The sequence below is a fragment of the Salvelinus sp. IW2-2015 genome, linkage group LG19 (assembly GCF_002910315.2).
Source record: "Salvelinus sp. IW2-2015 linkage group LG19, ASM291031v2, whole genome shotgun sequence".
In the NCBI taxonomy this organism is placed as follows: Eukaryota; Metazoa; Chordata; class Actinopteri; order Salmoniformes; family Salmonidae; genus Salvelinus; species Salvelinus sp. IW2-2015.
Window position 1 is genome coordinate 28,860,990 of NC_036859.1, and position 19,690 is coordinate 28,880,679.

The 19,690-nt window shown below is 43.8% G+C and overlaps 1 pseudogene; it reads right to left on the reverse strand.

Moving 5' to 3' along the window:
* Window positions 1-19,690, reverse strand: part of LOC111979058 (dihydropyrimidine dehydrogenase [NADP(+)]-like) — a 184,137-nt pseudogene that overhangs the window by 44,715 nt on the left and 119,732 nt on the right.

Genomic DNA, 19,690 nt, shown 5'->3' on the forward strand with positions numbered 1-19,690 from the left:
TTCCGTTCCTGCTCCCAGCTGTTTCTCATTCTCCTAACGACCTCATTTACTCTTTCACACCTGTCCCCTATTTTGCCCTCTGATTAGAGTCCCTATTTCTCCCTCTGTTTTCCGCTCCTGTCCTTGTCGGATTCTTGTTTGATGTTTGCTGTCCGGCGTCCTTGTTCCGCCCTGTCGTGTTTTTGCCTGGAATAAAGACTCTGTTTCTTTAAGTCGCTTTTGGGTCCGCATTAATCAGCATAACAATAGCAACACCCACCCGTAGCACTTGCTCCAGCAGGTATATTTCACTGGTCATCCCCAAAGCCAACACTTCCTTTGGCCGCCTTTCCTTCCAGTTCTTTGCTGCCAATGACTGGAACGAATTGCAAAAATCACTGAAGCTGGAGACTTATATCTCCCTCTCTAACTTTAAGCATCAGCTGTCAGAGCAGCTTACTGATCACTGTACCTGTACACAGCCAATCTGTAAATAGCACACCCAACTACCTCATCCCGATAATATTACTTACCATCTTGCTCTTTTGCACCCCAGTATCTCTACTTGCACATCATCATCTGTACATCTATCACTCCAGTGTTAATGCTAAATTGTAAATAGTTCACCTCTATAGCATATTTATTTCCTTACCTCCCTACTCTTCTACATTTGCACACACTGTACATAGATTGTTTTATTGCATTATTGATTGTACGTTTGTTTATGTGTAACTCTGTTGTTGTTTTTGTCACACTGCTTTGCTTTATCTTGGCCAGGTCGCAGTTGTAAATGAGAACTTGTTCTCAACTGGCCTACCTGATTAAATAAAGGTGAAATAAAATAAAAAGCTTACCTTTGACCTTTTTCAAAAGGAGGCGAGAGAGGATGGAGGAGAGAGGACACAGGAGTTGAGCAAATCCAATTGAGAAAAGGCCCTTGATATCCTCATTGGTGACTCACACATCGTCCCAACATGTACCTTCCACACCTGCCATCTTTCCCTAATAGGCTAAACATTTTATTTTCTGTCAACTTTCCCTAATAGGCTAAGCATTTTATTTTCTGTCAACTTTCCCTAATAGGCTAAGCATTTTATTTTCTGTCATCTTTCCCTAATAGGCTAAGCATTTTATTTTCTGTCACCGAGACTCAGTTATTTATGTTACATTATTTAGTGGCATAACGACAATGTTGCATTTATTTATTTATAAACAGATTTCTGAGGCTGGGACCCCCTGCTGAGATAATAGGTTTATTTGCTCTAGCAATTTGTTCAGTGTATTATATTAGGATTTACATGAAGCTTGTTACTGGCAATCTGTTGCCATAGCAGCCGGGGGTATACACACCCAAAGCGTTGGGTAAATTCCTTATTAGGTGACAAAGCTTTGAGTGAAAGAAGAGAATGTTTTGGTGTTGGGAAAGGTGGAAGGGAGATTTGGAGAGGGGAGGAGGGAGGGAGGGTTCGAGAGGTAGGGATGGAGGGACAGAGAGAGAGAGAGAAGAGAGAGAGAATGAGGGAGAGAATGAGGGAGGGAGAGAGAGAGAGAGAGAGAGAAGGAAAGAGAAAAAAGGTAAGAGAAAAAAGAGAAGGAAAGTGAGAAAGAGAGGGAGGAGAGAGAGAGAGAGAAGGAAAGAGAGAGAGATTGAGAGAGAAGGAAGGAAGGAAAGAGAGAGAGAGTGTGTGAGAGAGAGAGGGAGGGAGAGAGAGAGAGAGAGAGAGAAGAAAATTCCTGGGGAAAATTCCTGATGTAACTGATGATAGCTAATACATTAATAATCATATAGAATGCAAGCTCCTATTAAAAATGGATCAGTGTTGAATATCAGACAAAAGACACAGATGCTATCATGAATGTTCCACTCTAAACTGTTTCCAAGAGATCCTTAGCCCTCAGGTCCCTGTCCCTGTGTGTGGTTAAATATCAAATCACATGAAACAGACATACTCTTAGGTTCTCAGTGTGACTATACTGAAAATACATGTACTGACACACAGCTGGGTACCTAGACTTTTAGTCAGAAGTTTGTGCATTTTATCAATTGTCATAATTTGTCATCTCACACTGTCATATCACACAACCTAACTACAGTATAACACAAGTTAACTACAGCATCCTACAAGTTAATTACAGTATAACACAAGTTAACTACAGCACAAACAGGTTGTGTATTTTTTTTGTTTATGTCTCTGTTTACCTGTATAACAGAAGCTCCAGCATGGAGGAACTGTAGGCCGGTCTCGGCTGAGTCAATCTTCCCAGTCACTGGGATTAGGAACCCAGACAGAGCCCTGCCAATGCCGGACACCACACACATCGCATTACCTATGGAGAGGGATCTCAGCATTCTCAGACCTGATTTCTTACAGAAGATCAGATAAATTCAGATTCATAGTTGTGTAAATGTCAGAGTTTTTCTGTTTCTCAATCTCTCCAGAACAGAAATAGATACAGTGTTATATATGAAGAATACATATTGACAATCATCCAATCGCTATTTCTTGCTCACCCATGTGGTCATACACGCACACGCACACACACACACCGTTCCCCCCTTACCACACTCCCCAATGTGGTCCAATCCAGCTCCCTCTATTTCTAGTCTCTAACTGGCTGTCAGGAGTCCCTGCAGGATGGGGTTGGCTGTGCTCTGTGATCAGGCAGACAGATGGAGGCATTTTTCACATTACATTTAACCTGGTTCCCCCACTAAGCTCTCGCTCATTGATCACAGTACAGCCTTGTCCACATTCATCTGGCCAGAGGGGCTAACACACACATACGCATGAAAGCGCACACAAATAAGTATGGACACACACACACACACACACACACACACACACACACACACACACACACACACACACATCATAGGTTGACAGATAAAGACAGCACCTTCTGTCTCCACCCATGCTAAATGATCCTCATTAACTAATGCCAGCCTCAGAAATTGGGATGATGAATTGAATCAAAGCATATATTTTGGCATATTTTCCATGGATGGTTAATCGTATGCATATTCATGGCTCTTTCTCTCCACCCTCTGTTTTCTCAGGCGCTTCTATTTTTCTTATCCTCCTACATTTCCTCCCCTCCACCTCTTTCTGGCTAAAGTCTCCTAAGGTCTCCTAAAGTCTCCTACAGAACACGCAAAGTCTCCTAAAGTCTCCTAAAGTCTCCGACAGAACACGTAAAGTCTCCTAAAGTCTCCTACAGAACACGTAATCTCTAACAGTCTTCCGAGAAACGTAAGTTCCTAAATTCTCGACAGAAACGTAAGTCTCCTAAATGTCTCCGACAAGAACACGTAAGTCTCTAAAGTCTCGACAGTGAACACGTAAGTCTCCTAAAGTCATCCTAGACAGAAACATCGGCGGCGTAAGTCTCCTAAAGTCTCCGACAGACAGAGTCAGTTAAGAGTAAAGTTCTAAGTCTCCGACAGAACACGTAAAGCTCTAGTTTCCGAGAGTAAACTAGTTCCTACAGAAACACGTAAGTCTCCTAAAGTCTCCTACGAACACGTAAAGCTCTCCTAAGTCTCCTACAGAACATGCAAAGTCTCCTAAAGCTCCGACAGAACACGTTAATCTCTTAAAGTCTCGGACAGAACACGGTAAAGTCTCCTAAGTTTCTCGACAGAACAACGTAAAGTCTCGCTAAAGTCTCTCTTTGTTGTGCGGAAAGCGACGTGTTCCTGTAGCGTGTGCTTAGCCCGGTGGGTAGCATTCCAGCCTCCACGTTTCGGCGCGGCTAGAGTGGCATCGGCACAGGTGCCATGAAGCCGGCTCAACATATCTGGTCTCAGTAGTTCCTTGCGGGCCGGTGTACATGGGCACCGCTTCCGCATGGTGGTCCCCGGTTCCCCAGCACAGCCAGTGCGGCTATTCCACCTCGCCGCACTGGCCTGGCTACGGGAGCATTAAACAAGGTAAGGTGGGCAGGCTCGGCTTCAAGAGCTCCTGTACGCCGTTCACGGTCCGGGTATATCGGGCGCCACCTCCTCGCCAGCCAGTAACACCAAGTGCCTACACCCGCAACTAGGCTCCTGTGGTCTCCAGAAATCTGTTCCTCCTGCCACGCACTTCCCTGAGGTGCTGTCTCAGCCCGGTACGCACCAGTTCGGCATCACGACCAAGCTTACTGTGCGTTCGAGCCTGTACCACTGTTTCGCTTCTCCCGACTCGCCTGAGTGTGCGTGCCCTCAGCCCGGTACCAGCAGTGCCTGGTACCACCAGCACCAGTGTATAGATGCGCTCGAGAGGTCCAGTGTGCCCTGTTCCTGCTCCCCGCTCTTCTAGCCTTGAGGTGCCGTGTCTAACAAACCGGTACACTACCAGTTCCGGGAACACGCACCAGGGCTAGTGTGCGCGCCTCACGGTTGAGGCTGCCTGGCCTGCCCAGCGCCGTCTGAGCTGCCTCCTGCCCAGCGCCATCTGAAGCCATCCGTCTGCCAGCGCCATTTGAGCATCCGTCTGCCGCGCCATCTGAGCCATCGTTCTGCCAGCGCCATCTGAGCCGCCCGTCGTGTCCGAGCCCGTCAGAGCCGCTCGTCTGTCCGAGCCATTAGAGCGTCGCAGTCAGGAGCGTAGAGCCGTCCGTCAGTCAGGAGCCGGCAGAGCGCAGACCGCAGCCAGTCAGGCGCCGCCAGAGCCGCCAGCCCGTCAGAAGCTGCCAGAGCCGCCATGCAGTCAGGAGCTGCCAGAGCCGTCCAGTCATAGCCGCCATCTAGTCATGAGCCGCCCTCCGTCATGAGCCGCCTCCAGTATGAGCTGCCACTTCAGTACGGAGCTGCCACTCAGTCCGGAGCTGTCACTCAGTCTGGAGCTGCCACTCAGTCCGGAGCTGCCACTCAGTCCGGAGCTGCCATTCGTCCGGTACTTTCTCAGTCCTGAGTTACCTTCTCAGTCCTGAGCTACCTCCAGTTTTATAAGCTACCTCTCTATCATGAGCTGTCCCTCAGTTCAGAGGAGTTTCCTCAGTATAGTGGGGACCTTGGTGAAGGTTCCTAGGCCAAGGTCGGCGGCGAGGGTCGCCACTCAAAGGACGCTAAGAGGGGGACTAAGACAGTGGTGGAGTGGTGTCCTCGTCCAGCGCCGGAGCCGCTACCGCGGACAGATGCCCACCCAGACCCTCCCCTAGAGTTTTAAGGGGGTGCGTTGGAGTCCGCACCTCAGGAGGGGGTACTGTCACGTTCTGACCATAGTTCTTGTGTGTTGTGCTTGTTTTAGTGTTGGTCAGGACGTGAGCTGGGTGGGCATTCTATGTTGTGTGTCTAGTTTGTCTGTTTCTATGTTTGGCCTAATATGGTTCTAATCAGAGGCAGATGTTTTGTGTTGTCTCTAATTGGGATCATATATAGGTGGCTTGTTTTGTGTTGGGGTTTGTGGGTGGTTGTTTCCTGTCTCTGTGTTTTCTCTGCACCAGCTAGGACTGTATCGGTTTGCCACATTTTGTTATTTTTGTAATTGTTAAGTGTTCTGTTTATCATTATTAAATATGTTGAGCACCAACTACGCTGCGTCTTGGTCCGATCCCTGCTACACCTCCTCTTCTCTTGAAGAGAAGGAAGGCTACCGTTACAGATTAGCTAACACAACGTGCCATTGGAACACAGGAGTGATGGTTGCTGATAATGGGCCTCTGTACGCCTTTGTAGATATCCATAAAAAATCTTCAGTTTCCAGCTACAATAGTCATTTACAACATTAAAAGTCTACGCTGTATTCCTGATCAATTTGACGTTATTTTAATGGACATTTTTTTTAAATTTTCTTTAAAAAAAAGGACATTTCTCAGTGACCCCAAACTTTTGAACAGTAGTGTAGTTGAAACCCACGGGAAATAACTGATATGATTAAGCGCATAATGTCATGTGGAAACACTATCGATGTCCTACAACAAAAAATGTAGCCTATGCATTTTTTACACTCATACAATGTATTAATTCCTCTCCTAGCAGCCTACTTAGGTATTGAAAAAAGAAACAGGCCAGAAAAATACAACACCTCTCAAGAATATACTTCTTCTTTCCTTTAACCGAGCGGGGCTGCCTATGTTTTATGTCAGTTGGACATCAACTCCTGGCCAAAAGAAAAAATGTGTGTATCACACACACACACACACACACACACACACACACACACACACACACACACACACACACACACACACACACACACACACACACACACACACACACACACACACACACACACACACAACACATGACACACACATAGCACACACCACACACACACGCACGCACCGCACGCACGCACGCACGCACGCACGCACGGCACGCACGCACGCACGCACGCACGCACGCACGCACGCACGCACGCACACACACACACACACACACACACACACACACACACACACACACACACACACACACACACACACACACACACACACACACACACACACACACACACACACACACACACACCCCACACCACCCATGCACACACACACACACACACACACACACAGGGCCTTTACACTGACAGACTTAAACACACGTTAGCTGTCTGTATCTGTAAGGTAGCAGCACATGACAAAGTGTTCATGTGTGTTTGTGTTACCTACCAGACATTCCTCCATAGGTGGTGCCCTTGCCCTGGCGAGGCCAGGCCAGGGGGTGCTGTCAGCTTTTAGGCCCATCATTCCAGACACTGTGTTGGTGGCAGTGACTCCATCTGCCCCTCCTATGAGAACATGACCACAGCCACCATTGAGCTCGATATTGCTGAAATTCCAGTCATTACAAAATGGTTGGCTGCTGCACCTTCCCCTCCATCCCCCAATCTACAAATCCTTCACCATTCTTCACCACCTCTCCCAACATGGATGCCCAGAGGAGGAAGGAAAGAGGAACGTGTGAGAAGGGATGAGAGATGCGAGAGGGAAGAGGAGGAAGAAAGAGAGAAAAGAACGGGGAAACTAAGCCGGATCTTATTTCATTTTAGACAAGACAACATGAACAGAGATTCATATTGAAACCACTGATGGACAGTTACCATGGTGATGTTCTATGCTCCAAAAGGGAAAATAAGTTAAAATCAAGATGGACTCAGGTGTTGTTACCTTCGTGTGCATCCTTGGCGATGTCCATGACATTGGGAGTGAGCTAGGCGAAGAAGGGGATCTTGGCAGTCTGGCTTACCCAGCAACAGATGTTCATCACCAACACAGGGACCTACAGCAACAGATTCAGTTTGAGGAAATCAACATTTAACTTATCATATAAATTGACATATGACATCTAGCAGATGCTTTTATCCAAAGCAACGTGTTTAGACCACTCACCAGAATAGCTGTTTGAATGTAATTTATATCAACACACAATTCAAGTTGCAACAATGTATTGTTTTATTTGCATACAATTTACATATGGGTGATCCTGGGAATCAAACCCACTACCCTGGTATTACAAGTACCATGCTCTACCAACTGAGCTACAACAGACCACTATAATATAACACTAAAGTTGTCCTCTGAAGATGGCTGTTGCTGACTCAATGTAAAAAATAACAATGATTTCACCCATTTTTCATGGGTGTTAACTTGTGAAGTGTAGTAAATTGGGAAATGTGTGAGGAATTAGGCCACTAAACCAACCTTCGTCTGTTGTAGCATCGGTTGACATGTGGGAGGTTTTTGCAAATATAAAAATGTTCTCGTAATGTAGGCACAGTCATACACACGCGTGAAAGTTCCTCTGGGTGCCCTTTAAGATGTGACGGGAAAGCAAAAGCTGTTGTGTCCGAGCATGTCCATTCAAACACCCTGCAGCCTCCTTGTTGCTTTTTCACTCCTGCAACAGCACGGTCACGCTCTTTCTCTGCGTTTTCCTCTCTCTGCTTCTCTTTCTCTCTCTCCCTCTTCCTCCCTTTCCTTCTCTATGCCTCATCCCCCCTCTCTCTCTCTCTTTCTTTGCACCATTTCACAGGGCACAGAGTTCAATTATTTTTCTTTCAGATGTCCAATACTTGTTGGCACATTCTGTACACACGTTGGCAGTGGTATTTTGCTCTCCTGTTTTAACTGAGGTGAGATTGACGATGGCTGAGCCAAGGTGCTGTGGTAAAGGCTTTCTGTCTGTCTGCCCACACCACTGAACACTTTTTTTTCTGAAGATACTGTATAGATAGTACTGACTAACGAGCAAGTTGTAAAGTCAACCGTTTCCATGGTGCATCCAACCTTATGAATAATGCAGCTGTTATTAAAGTGAGTCAATCTGTACCTTATGGTGTGTTTGTGATATTTGTATATGGCAATGTGATTAGCCTGTGGTAACATTTGTCAGTTGACACCATTAAAAGCTGGGTTAAGCACAGCATACTAAATTGCTATTTAACAGTGCAGGTCTTCTTGCTCAACAAGAGCCTTTCTCTGTGGCTCTCTAAGTGTGAACTCTGTTCCGCTCTGTGTTTGTGTGTGTATTTTCAGTATTGTAAACGTGTACGAATACACTTACGTGTGTGTGTTTGTGTGCCTACCAGCATGGGTCGTTGGAGGGAATGTAGGTGGCATGTGTTTTTATCAGGGCTGGTAGAGAAATACCAATGAGAAAGTCTGACCGGGGATAGAAACTGGAATGTAAAGACAGGTTGGTTGTTTAGCAACAAAACTGACGCCTGTGCAACTATGGGGCAGAACAGACGGGGTTGGCTTAGACTGTTGACAACATGTAAACTATATTTAGTCTCCGATGTTTATTGAAAACATACATACATTTTCACAATGAGCACTTGTTGTCTCCCAAATACTTCGCCACATTTGTTAGTTAGCTAGCTAGCGAATTTTTGCCATATTAGCATTGACATGAAATCAGTCAAAACACCTCAAAATAAGACATGGTATCAAGAACAAGATAAAACTAGCTGAAATGAGCCACTTACGATTCACCACATGGCAGCTTCTTGTCATTGTTGCTAGCTATCTGGCCAATTGAAGTGCTCACATCGTTTTCGTGACGTAGTCAGCTAACCCGTCTATATGAATGTGAAAACTAAGAGATGGGAGAACACGGGTGAAAGAGGGAAAATGTATGATTTCGTTGTCGATTGTAATGTATTTTGCAACTTTGGATCATGCAAATAAAGCTTATTTTAATTTCGAAAGGCAAGAGTGAATAAAAGTCAACAAATAGATTAAAAGAAAAAGAAAATGAGACAGGAGACAGGAGAGAGGAAGAGACAGAGGAAGGGAAGAAAATATGAGAGAAACAAAGACGAAGAGGAAGGGAGAGAGAGGGGGAGCAGTGTAAATATCTATGTCAACAGCAGGAGTAATGATGGAGAAATGACAGATCAGGGGAGGAAACAATGCCTGTCATGTTCATTATGGGTAGGGCTGTTGGGGGATGGAGCTTATCTGCAGTTTGCAGGAAGAAAGGAATAGGTGTGTACAGTGCCTTCGGAAAGTATTCATACACCTTGACTTTTTCCACATTTTGTTACGTTACAGCCTTATTCTAAAATGGATCAAATTGAAAAAATCCTCATCAATCTACACACAATACCCCATAATGACAAAGCGAAAACAGGTTTTTAGAATGTTTTGCAAATGTATTAAAAATAAAAAACACAAATACCTTATTTACATCAGTATTCAGTCTTTTCCCCAGCCCCTCTTCCTCTCTGTCTCAACTCACTCCATAGAATTGGCTCTTCCTCACTCATTCTTAAATGGAAGAAGTTTGGAACCACCAAGACTCTTCCTAGAGCTGGCCGCCCGGCCAAAATGAGGAATCGGGGGAGAAGGGCCTCTGACAGAGCTTTAGAGTTCCTCTGTGGAGATGGGAGAACCTTCCAGAAGGACAAGCATCTCTGCAGCATTCCACCAATCAGGCTTTTATGGTAGAATGGCCAGACGGAAGCCACTCCTCAGTAAAAAGGCACATGACAGCCAGCTTGGAATTTTCCGAAAGGCACGTAAAGACTCTCATACCATGAGAAACAAGATTCTCTGGTCTGATGAAACCAAGATTGCACTTTTTGGCCTGACTGCCAAGCGTCACATCTGGAGTACACCTGGCTCTCCATCCAACCTGACAGAGCTTGAGAGGATCTGCAGAGAAGAATGGGAGAAACTCCCCAAATACAGGTTTGCCATGCTTGTAGCGTCATACCTAAGAAGACTCGAGGTTGTAATYGCTGCCAAATGTGCTTCAACAAAGTACTGAGTAAAGGGTCTGAATACTTAAGTAAATGTGATATTTCAGTTTTTTGTGTTTCTTGCAACTATTTCTTAAAAAACAGTTTTTTTCTCTGTCATTATGGGGTATTGTGTGTAGTTTGATGAGGGAAAAAAAACGATTTAATCAATTTTAGAATAAGGCTGTAACGTAACAAAATATGAAAAAGTCCAGGAGTTTGAATACTTTCCGAATGCATTGTATGTGTGTATGCGCATGCATGCAGGTGTGTGTGTGTACAATACAGGCTTACTAGTGTTTCTAGAGGGCTAAGGGTGTGTGTTAGCCTCTGTAACTGATGCTTCTGGTAAGAACCTAATGTCCTCACAGAGGGGGGTGGTACTGGTCTGTGAGTGAAGCATGCACACAGCATATTATAGAGACATTACACACACACACGGCACACGCACACACGCACACACCACACACACACACACACACACACACACACACACACACACACACACACACACACACACACACACACACACACACACACACACCTTATGTGACAGCTTATTAAAGCCCCGGGGCTGACAAGTGTGTGTGTGAAGCTGCCAAAGTCACTGGCCTGCAAGGACCTCTCTCAGCAGTGTGGATGTAAAAGAACAGCCTCCTACATCAACCTCCCCTTAGGCCTCCCCAGACTCCTCATACCCCTTGCCACACAAACCCAAGCCCAGAGAGAGGTGTCATCCTTTGGAGAGCTGTAAATTTAGTGGGGGGATCCAGTATGGGTCAATATTACATATTCTTCCCTTTGTCTCTTTTACAGGGTGGTGGGTGGTGCGGGAGGACCAGGAAGACCATCTCTGGGTGTTGAAGCAGCAATCAGCAGTTAAAACAATAACAAAGTGTATTCCCCACCCCTGTTTCGGGAAAAATCTATGGGCCTGGAGAAATGGAACCACTATCAATTCATAGACAGAGCTCCATGAGATCATAATGATAGTTTAAAACATTTCTATAGTGTTTTGGGTTCTGATGGGGTTGGACAGTTGAACTAAGCTCATGAGGCAATTATAAGTTATGTTATTCAAGAATCAATGTGTATATATAATTAATCTAGGAGTCCAAAAAATGGATGTGGCAACTGCAGATTGCTCCTTTAAGGGACATTAAGTGCCACTGTATATCAGCGGCTCCATAAAAAAAGAGCCTGTGCAGCTCTGATGAATTGGCAAATTTGCTACTTTAGATCTCGGGGGCTTTTGATTCGGTTACACAATACTTCAATGTGATTCCTGTATTGAGGGAAAGGCCGATCAAAGTGACTTGGGCATAAGTAAAATATAGTTCCTTTGGATGGAGCTGGAGAGTGATCCATCTTCACAGCACAAAGCATAGATACCAAAGAGGAGGGTGGATAGAGTTTTGGAGGCTTTGTGGGCTATGCCTTTAGAGCGGAGTGAGAAGGAATCACAGGAGAATGAGAAGCAGGACCATGGACAGGTCCTAGGCCTTGGGAAAAGGCTGTATGAGGGCAGTTTTTTAAAAATGTAACTACAGGTAACTGCTAAAATAATGGAAACACTTGAGGGATGCAAAGTATATTGAAAGCAGGTTCTTCCACACAAGCATGGCTCCTGAGTTATTTAAGCAATTAACATCCCATCATGCTTAGGGTCATGTATAAAAATGTTGGGCAGTCAATTATTTTGGCCACCATTGCTATGCCCCCATAGGATCGGCGCGAGTGGTCACTGAATGGTTTGATGAGCATGAAAACAATGTAAACCATATGCCATGGCCATCTCAGTCACCAGATCTCAATACAATTGAACACTTATTGGAGATTCTAGAGCGGCACCTGAGACAGCGTTTTCCACCACTGTCAACAAAACACCAAATTATGGAATTTCTAGTGGAAGAATGGTGTCGCATCCCTCAGAGGTCCAGACACTTGTAGAATCTATGCCAAGGAGCATTGAAGCCGTTCTGGTGGCTCGTGGTGGCCCAACGCCCTATTAAGACACTATGTTGGTGTTTCCTTTATTTTTGCAGTTAGCTGTATTTACAGCTTTATTTCTTGCCCAAGGCTGCGAGACCTTTTATTATGTGTGTGTGTGTTTTGTGTGTGTTTGTGTGTGTATGTATACCCTGTTTGTGTATACACTAGGTACGCTATATACTGTATGTGTGTATATTCTATGTGGGTGTGTGGGGGAGGTAGTAGCAGTGTACAGCATAGAGAGATAGAGAGAGAGAGAGTATAGAAAGCTATCCATCCATCTCCTATGTCTGTTTTCAGACCAGCTGATGGAGAGGCTTGCCCCAGCCAGCTTATCTCCCACTGAGGAACACTTATTTGTTTTCTATAAATAACACTGACTTGGGGGCTGTACAGGGTTCTACACTAACTATTTCTACTGGTGGCCCTGGTGCTAGGACCAACATTTTATATGTACTGTCAGTGTTGTAATAGCCTATAGAATAAAATAAAAAAATCCCCCCAAAATGTATACATTACGACTTTAATAATAACCCATTCTTTAATAGGCCTACCCAATGGCATTAAGCATTGACATTCACATTTACATTCGAAAATATGTCAGAATAATGTGGGCATTGCCTGACTAAATTGACAGCGTGCTCTCGACACAAACACACTAATGAAATCTGTCCATGTGGTAGCTAGTCAGTCTCGTCATTTGAGACGTGAAAAGGTTATCGGGGGTTACTGTATCATGTTTTAAAATGAGAAAGCGACCAAAAACCGGGTACCCTTTGTAATGGAACGCTTTGTATGGAAAACCAAATTGAAACCAACATTCGATTTAGTCTTGCTCATAATAACAGCACATGGATTTACTGCCCGTTGTAGACCCGAACCTTGAAAAGGCGGGCAACAAACGAAAGCCCCTACATCTCTCATGTAAACTGATCAGAAATTAAATAATTAAATAATTATATTGGAGCAGGAGAACTTCTAAATCGATTACCATCATTTCAATAACTTGTCAAGGACCAAGGAGCCTAGATGAAATGTTTGATTTTCAAGGTAGGTTATTCCATGATGACTGAATTACGCGTTCCAAATATTCAACCAAGACTTTAAACCCGGTTTGCCTTAGCATTTACTGGTAGAGATCATAACTTGGGACCATCTTTCCTACCGCTGTCGGTCTTCGCTCTACACAACAACCAGCTGTTTGAGAGCTGCGTGTGTAACGGATGTGAAATGGCTAGCTAGTTAGCGGGTACGCGCTAATAGCATTTCAATCGGTTACGTCACTTGCTCTGAGACCTGAAGTAGGGTTTCCCCTTGCTCTGCAAGGGCCACGGCTTTTGTGGAGCGATGGGTAACGACRCTTCGTGGGTGTCAGTTGTTGATGTGTGCAGAGGGTCCCTGGTTCGCGCCCGTGTCGGGGCGAGGGGACGTACTAAAGTTATACTGTTACATTGATGCTGTTGACCCGGATCACTGGTTGCTGCGGAAAAGGAGGAGGTTSAAAGGGGGGTGAGTGTAACGGATGTGAAATGGCTAGCTAGTTAGCGGGTACGCGCTAATAGCATTTCAATCGGTTACGTCACTTGCTCTGAGACCTGAAGTAGGGTTTCCCCTTGCTCTGCAAGGGCCGCGGCTTTTGTGGAGCGATGGGTAACGACGCTTCGTGGGTGTCAGTTGTTGATGTGTGCAGAGGGTCCCTGGTTCGCGCCCGTGTCGGGGCGAGGGGACGTACTAAAGTTATACTTACATTGATGCTGTTGACCCGGATCACTGGTTGCTGCGGAAAAGGAGGAGGTTGAAAGGGGGGTGAGTGTAACGGATGTGAAATGGCTAGCTAGTTAGCGGGTACGCGCTAATAGCATTTCAATCGGTTACGTCACTTGCTCTGAGACCTGAAGTAGGGTTTCCCCTTGCTCTGCAAGGGCAGCGGCTTTTGTGGAGCGATGGGTAACGACGCTTCGTGGGTGTCAGTTGTTGATGTGTGCAGAGGGTCCCTGGTTCACGCCCGTGTCGGGGCGAGGGGACGTACTAAAGTGATACTGTTACACGTGCTCTCTCTGCCCGATAGATTATATATAGGCTAAACTACATGTGTGCAGCGCGTGTGTGATAAATAATCGACATATAGAACGAACAGCTTCGGGAAACCATCTTGGTTTTTTAAAATCGGCAATGTAGCCTAGATTAAAAATACCATTATTTCAATATTGTTTTCACTGACCCTAAGCAGGCCACTGATGGGGATGGCAGACAGGGGTATTCTCTTGCTGTTGTTGCCTCTTCATAACGTTGGTTTATTTTTGGTCAATTGCACATTACTGTTTGAATAAACCATGATGATAAAAAAGCAAATTGTGAACCAAAAACGAACGTGACCATATTAGCTTATAGTTAAAATGGTTCCAACAATTGGAAGATAATACATTAAACTGCTAGACGCTTCTGTTTACCACAGTGAGTGATTCTATCTGTTCTCCTCTACTTTACCTGGCTGGCAAAGTACCAGAATATTGTCTCTGGTTTTGAATCTGAATTTAGAGAACTGAATTTGGAAACTGAATCTGAATGCTTCTGAGAAGTTGAATATATGAAACTTTGATTAACTTTAAATGATGGTTTGTAAACTTGATACACAGACGATGGATGCAATATCTACCATATTGAAACTGAATATACTGTATGAATATTGAACTTGAATATTCAATTAAATTTACATTTTAAAAACAATGTAATATTCATTAATATCTGTTCCAAATCATAAAATACAAGTTCATGTTAGGAATTCAACAATTCAATTACAAAATTCAAAAATATTAAATTCAATACCCTAATATATATTCAAAATTATGGAATTCAAATACAATTTCGCTTGATACTAAAATCGCTCCACAAAATCGCAGCCATAATCCCATGTTTATGGGTCATAAAAAAATTCCCCTTGTATTTCCATTTTTTTTACCCTGTGTGTGTGTGTGTGTAGACAGAGAAATTGCGATATAAAAAAGCCATGTAGAAAGAGAAAAATAGAGAGCAAACAACAGAAAGGACTCCTTCTGTGTGTATGTGTTTCTGTGTGTCTTTCTCTCTCCACCTATATGTGTGTGGCCACCACCGCCGGTGTGATTAAATGCTATTGCCTGATTTAGTTCACCCAGAGGTTACCTGCCAGGAGGCACAGGCCTGTGATTAGCCTCATGTCCTTACAGAGGGGGATCCACACACAGCAGAGAAAGGGGGGGATGTGAGGGAAGGTGGGGGGAGGTGTGTGTGTGTGTGTGTGGGGGGGGGGGTATATAGCGTACCTAGTGTATACACATAATTTATGAGCAATGCAGGGGCACAATGGCTCTGTCTCCTGTTTAGAGGGAAACCGGCCCAAGTCCCCTGGTGATCGTAAACAGCCAGCGTAGGAAGATGGTAGATGGAGAAAATCATGTCAAAACGCAGCATCACTGCTAAGAAAGCCACCAAAGTGCTGCGATTGTACTAGTGGATTGTATTTTGTTGGTTGCCAGTCTCTGTTCAAAGCAGTGGAATGTTACAGAGACTGGTACCCAGACTAGATTTATTAGAATAGAAGTGTCTGTATTCATCTGAGTGTCTCTCTGAATCTAAAGTGTAATTCTGGGAGAAATATTTGTTCTTATAGCTGTTTTTAGGGTAGAAATGGTGTTTTCAAACAATTCAAAGAAATTGTGTTATCCATGTAATTATATACTTGGTGTCTATTTTGTGTTTATGATATGTAGTGTGTCTATATGACGGTAAAATAATGGCACAGGACAGAAGGGGTTGTATGTGGTTCATCCAGGTTCCGCAAGGAATCCTGTTAGAGACACAGTCCCTGTATTTGGTGGGAATTCAACCAGTTCAGAATGTGTTGTTAGGCTGTAGGTGTCTTTGTGTAGGGTCTAGAGTAGGGATGGGCAACTTTGATGGGGGTGGTGGCCACAAAAAATCTAAACTCATCATGAGAGGTAGCAGTGGCTTGCGGGTCTGTGTGCCCACAACCATACCCACACATGCAGTCAGAGCTCTGTTTTTTGACACCACACTCCAAAAAGCAAGTTCTGCAGGCTCTAGTTTTGTCTAATCTTGATTATTGTCTAGCCGTGTGGTCCAGTGCTGCAAGGAAAGACCTAGTTAAGCTGCAGCTGGCCCAGAACAGAGCGGCACGTTTTGCTCTTATTTTTAATCAGAGGGCTGATATAAATACTATGCATACCAGTCTCTCTTGGCTAAGAGTTGAGGAGGGACTGAATGCATCACTTCTTCTTTTTATAAGAAACATAAATGTGTTGAAAATCCAAAATAGTTTGCATAGTCAACTTACACACATCTCTGACACACACACTTATCCCACCAGACATGCCACCAGGGGTCTTTTCACAGTCCCCAAATCCAGAACAAATTCAAGAAAGCGTACAGTATTATAATTTGCATGGAACTTCCTTCCATCTCATATTGCTCAAATAAACAGCCAACCTGGTTTCAAAAAACAGATAAAGCAACACCTTGTGGCACAACGCCTCTCCCCTATTTGACCTAGATAGTTTGTGTGTATGCATTGGTAGGCTACGTGTGTCTTTTAAAAAATGTATGTATTTCTGTCTTTGAGCTGTTCTTGTCTATTGACGTTCTGTATTATGTCATTCTGTATTATGTTTCATGTTTTCTGTGGACCCCAGGAAGAGTAGCTGCTGCTTTTGCAACAGCTAATGGGGATCCTAATAAAATACCCAAATACCAAGCCTTTTCGGGGCCATAAGTGATTTTTTGGGGTGCAATTTTTACATGATATCTGAGTGACAGTGACTAGCAAAATCAATAGGGTCTACCAACATAAAAAAATACAAAACATGACCAATTTATCTTGGTCACAAACAAAGTAGATCACTTCGTGTTTAAAGCTGAAGTTGTAATGAGTCGGCAGGCAGTTGAATGGCGACTGTGCGTTGCTCAGAGCCAGCGGGCCAGGACATACATTTCTTTCAGTTCTATGAAACGATGCACATTTTTACTGTCTCTAAATATGATCACATTTATTTTACAGTTATAAGGAAGGTGAAATCTTATAGTTATTCATGTTATCCTACCGGTTAGATCGTTGGGCCAGTAACCGAAAGGTCGCTGGTTCAAATACTTGAGCCGACAAGGTGAAAAATCTGTTGATGTGCCCTTGACCAAGACACTTAACCCTAATTAGCACCAGGGGCACCATACTACTATGGTTAACCCTGTAAAACAACACATTTCACGGCACCTATCCAGTGTATGTGACAATAAAACAATTGAAAATATAAAAAATTAACAAACAGCTGCTTCTCACAATGACACATCACACGAGGGTGAATACTTACACTTAAGTAATGCATTGATGTCAATTGGACATTCAGTGAAAATTCGACTTAAAGATGATCAAATCTAAATTTGTAATGTAAATGGCATGTTGTAGAAGGGTCCAGACACCTTTTTTGGAGAATTCAAATGTTTTTGAGAAACTTACCCCAAACAGGAAATCACTTCCTCATCCTTGTTGTGTAGTATCGAGGCCCAAAAAACATGAACAAAGGCTCCAAAAACACCCAAATACGTCATTTTAGTGATGCAGGTCTTTAGATGTTGTACACATCAAATTGTGTCCATCCGAACTTTATCCGCAATGTTATATTTCCTTTTGCATGACTCGAGTCGTTTCCCCTATCCAGCTGTTCCATTCTCTATGTAGCCTGCTGTTACATATAACTGCCAAAATAAAGGAAACACCAATGTAAAGTGTGTTAATAGCGCATTGGGCCACCACGAGCCACCAGAAAAGCTTCAATGCGCCTTGGCATAGATTCTACAAGTGTCTGGAACTTCCTGTGTGGAAGCACCCCCTGCTTTCAATATACTTCAATATACCTCAAGTGTTTGTTTTTTTGGGGCAGTTATCTGTAGAATGGACAGAGAGGTATAGTTTGAGTTGCTACAAAATTGAATATAACATTGCGGATATAAATTCAGAATAACCCAATTTCATGTGTTCAACATCTAAAGACCAGTTCTAAAAGGATGTATTTGGGGGTTTTGGAGCCTGTGTTCATGTTTTTTTTCGGGGCACCCATACTACACAACGAGGACGAGGAAGTGATTTTCTGTTTGTGGTAAGTTTCTCAAAAACCTGTGAAATCACAAAAAGGTGTTTGGACTCTTCTATAACATGCCATTTACATCAAAAATTGAGATTTGGTTGTTAAAAAGAAAACAAAGAGAACTTTAAGAGTGGAAGTTTGGATTTGCCCCATCGTGATTCCTTTGTGATATAAGGAAAGGATACAAGGGAACATTCCATGTTCCCAATAGTTATTTTGAGTACATTTTACTGTGCGCATAGCGTAAATGACGACGACCAAACATAACAGTTCTCATGTACCCTGACATGCCATTCCAAAAAGAGACCACACATCAAACATTAGCATCAATGGTGACAGAAATAAAAACAGCATGCACAGGCATGGAGAACCACAAAAACACATTTCAAAGACAGACTCAACTGAGATGCGAACTGTGTGATGCAAAGAAAAAACAAGTGCCAAAACCCCCAAAACAGCTCTTTAAATAGATGTAGAAACTTATCGTTGACATGTCAAAGAAGCTATAAAATAATGGTGCTGGTGGATGGGATGGGAGAGGAGAATGGGGTAGCGGCAGTGAGGAAGGTGAGCAAGAAATAAGGCATTCAAGAGGCAATTACGTTGTGGAGAAGAGTTTAGACAATGAATCAAAATGGCGGAAACATCTGGATGATTACGAGAGATCCTTTATTCCTCAGTCCCATCCTGCTTGCCTGTAGAATGTCTGGCCACCACAATCTATGGCCTTCTTCACAACTGACAGCCATTAGAGAGCAAGAAGGAATAATATGTGTTTTAGCCGTACAAAAGGAGAAGGGTTGGATAGCTGGATATAGCCATTTATCATAGTCAGCTTTTAGCAGAGGTGGGGTGCATGTTGATCGTGTGGACCTCAAACTAGGCTATGGTCAATTAAGGTAAATGGACGGGAGAGGGGAACGTGTGAAGCCAAAATGTGGAGGAGAGAGGACAGGGGAAGAGGGCTGCTGGTATTCCTAAAAGCTTTCTTTCATCTTTCTCTGTGGTTTCTTTCTAAAAGGGAGGGCAGTAGACCTGTGGGCTATCGTTCAGGCAAACATCAAATAGAGAGTGATTTTATACTTCCGTGTGTTTTATGGACTTTCTCATGTGAAAAGAGAGTGAAACACAGCATATCTGCATAATTGCATTGCCTTCCATCCCTTATATTTCAAAATACAATATAATTCATACAACTCAGTTAGTATACTATGAGGCCGTGAGCGCACCTGATTGCCCCAGTCAACGTGAATGGCTGGTCTTGAACCTGAGCAGACAGTCTTGAACAGTAATAAACATTAGACTTTCTAATAACTAAGTTGCAACACACAATCTTGCCATACAATGACAGTTGCCACCAATGAACAAATGTTGCACCATTGACTTGAAGGCACAAGTGAGCCCAACCCCTACTGT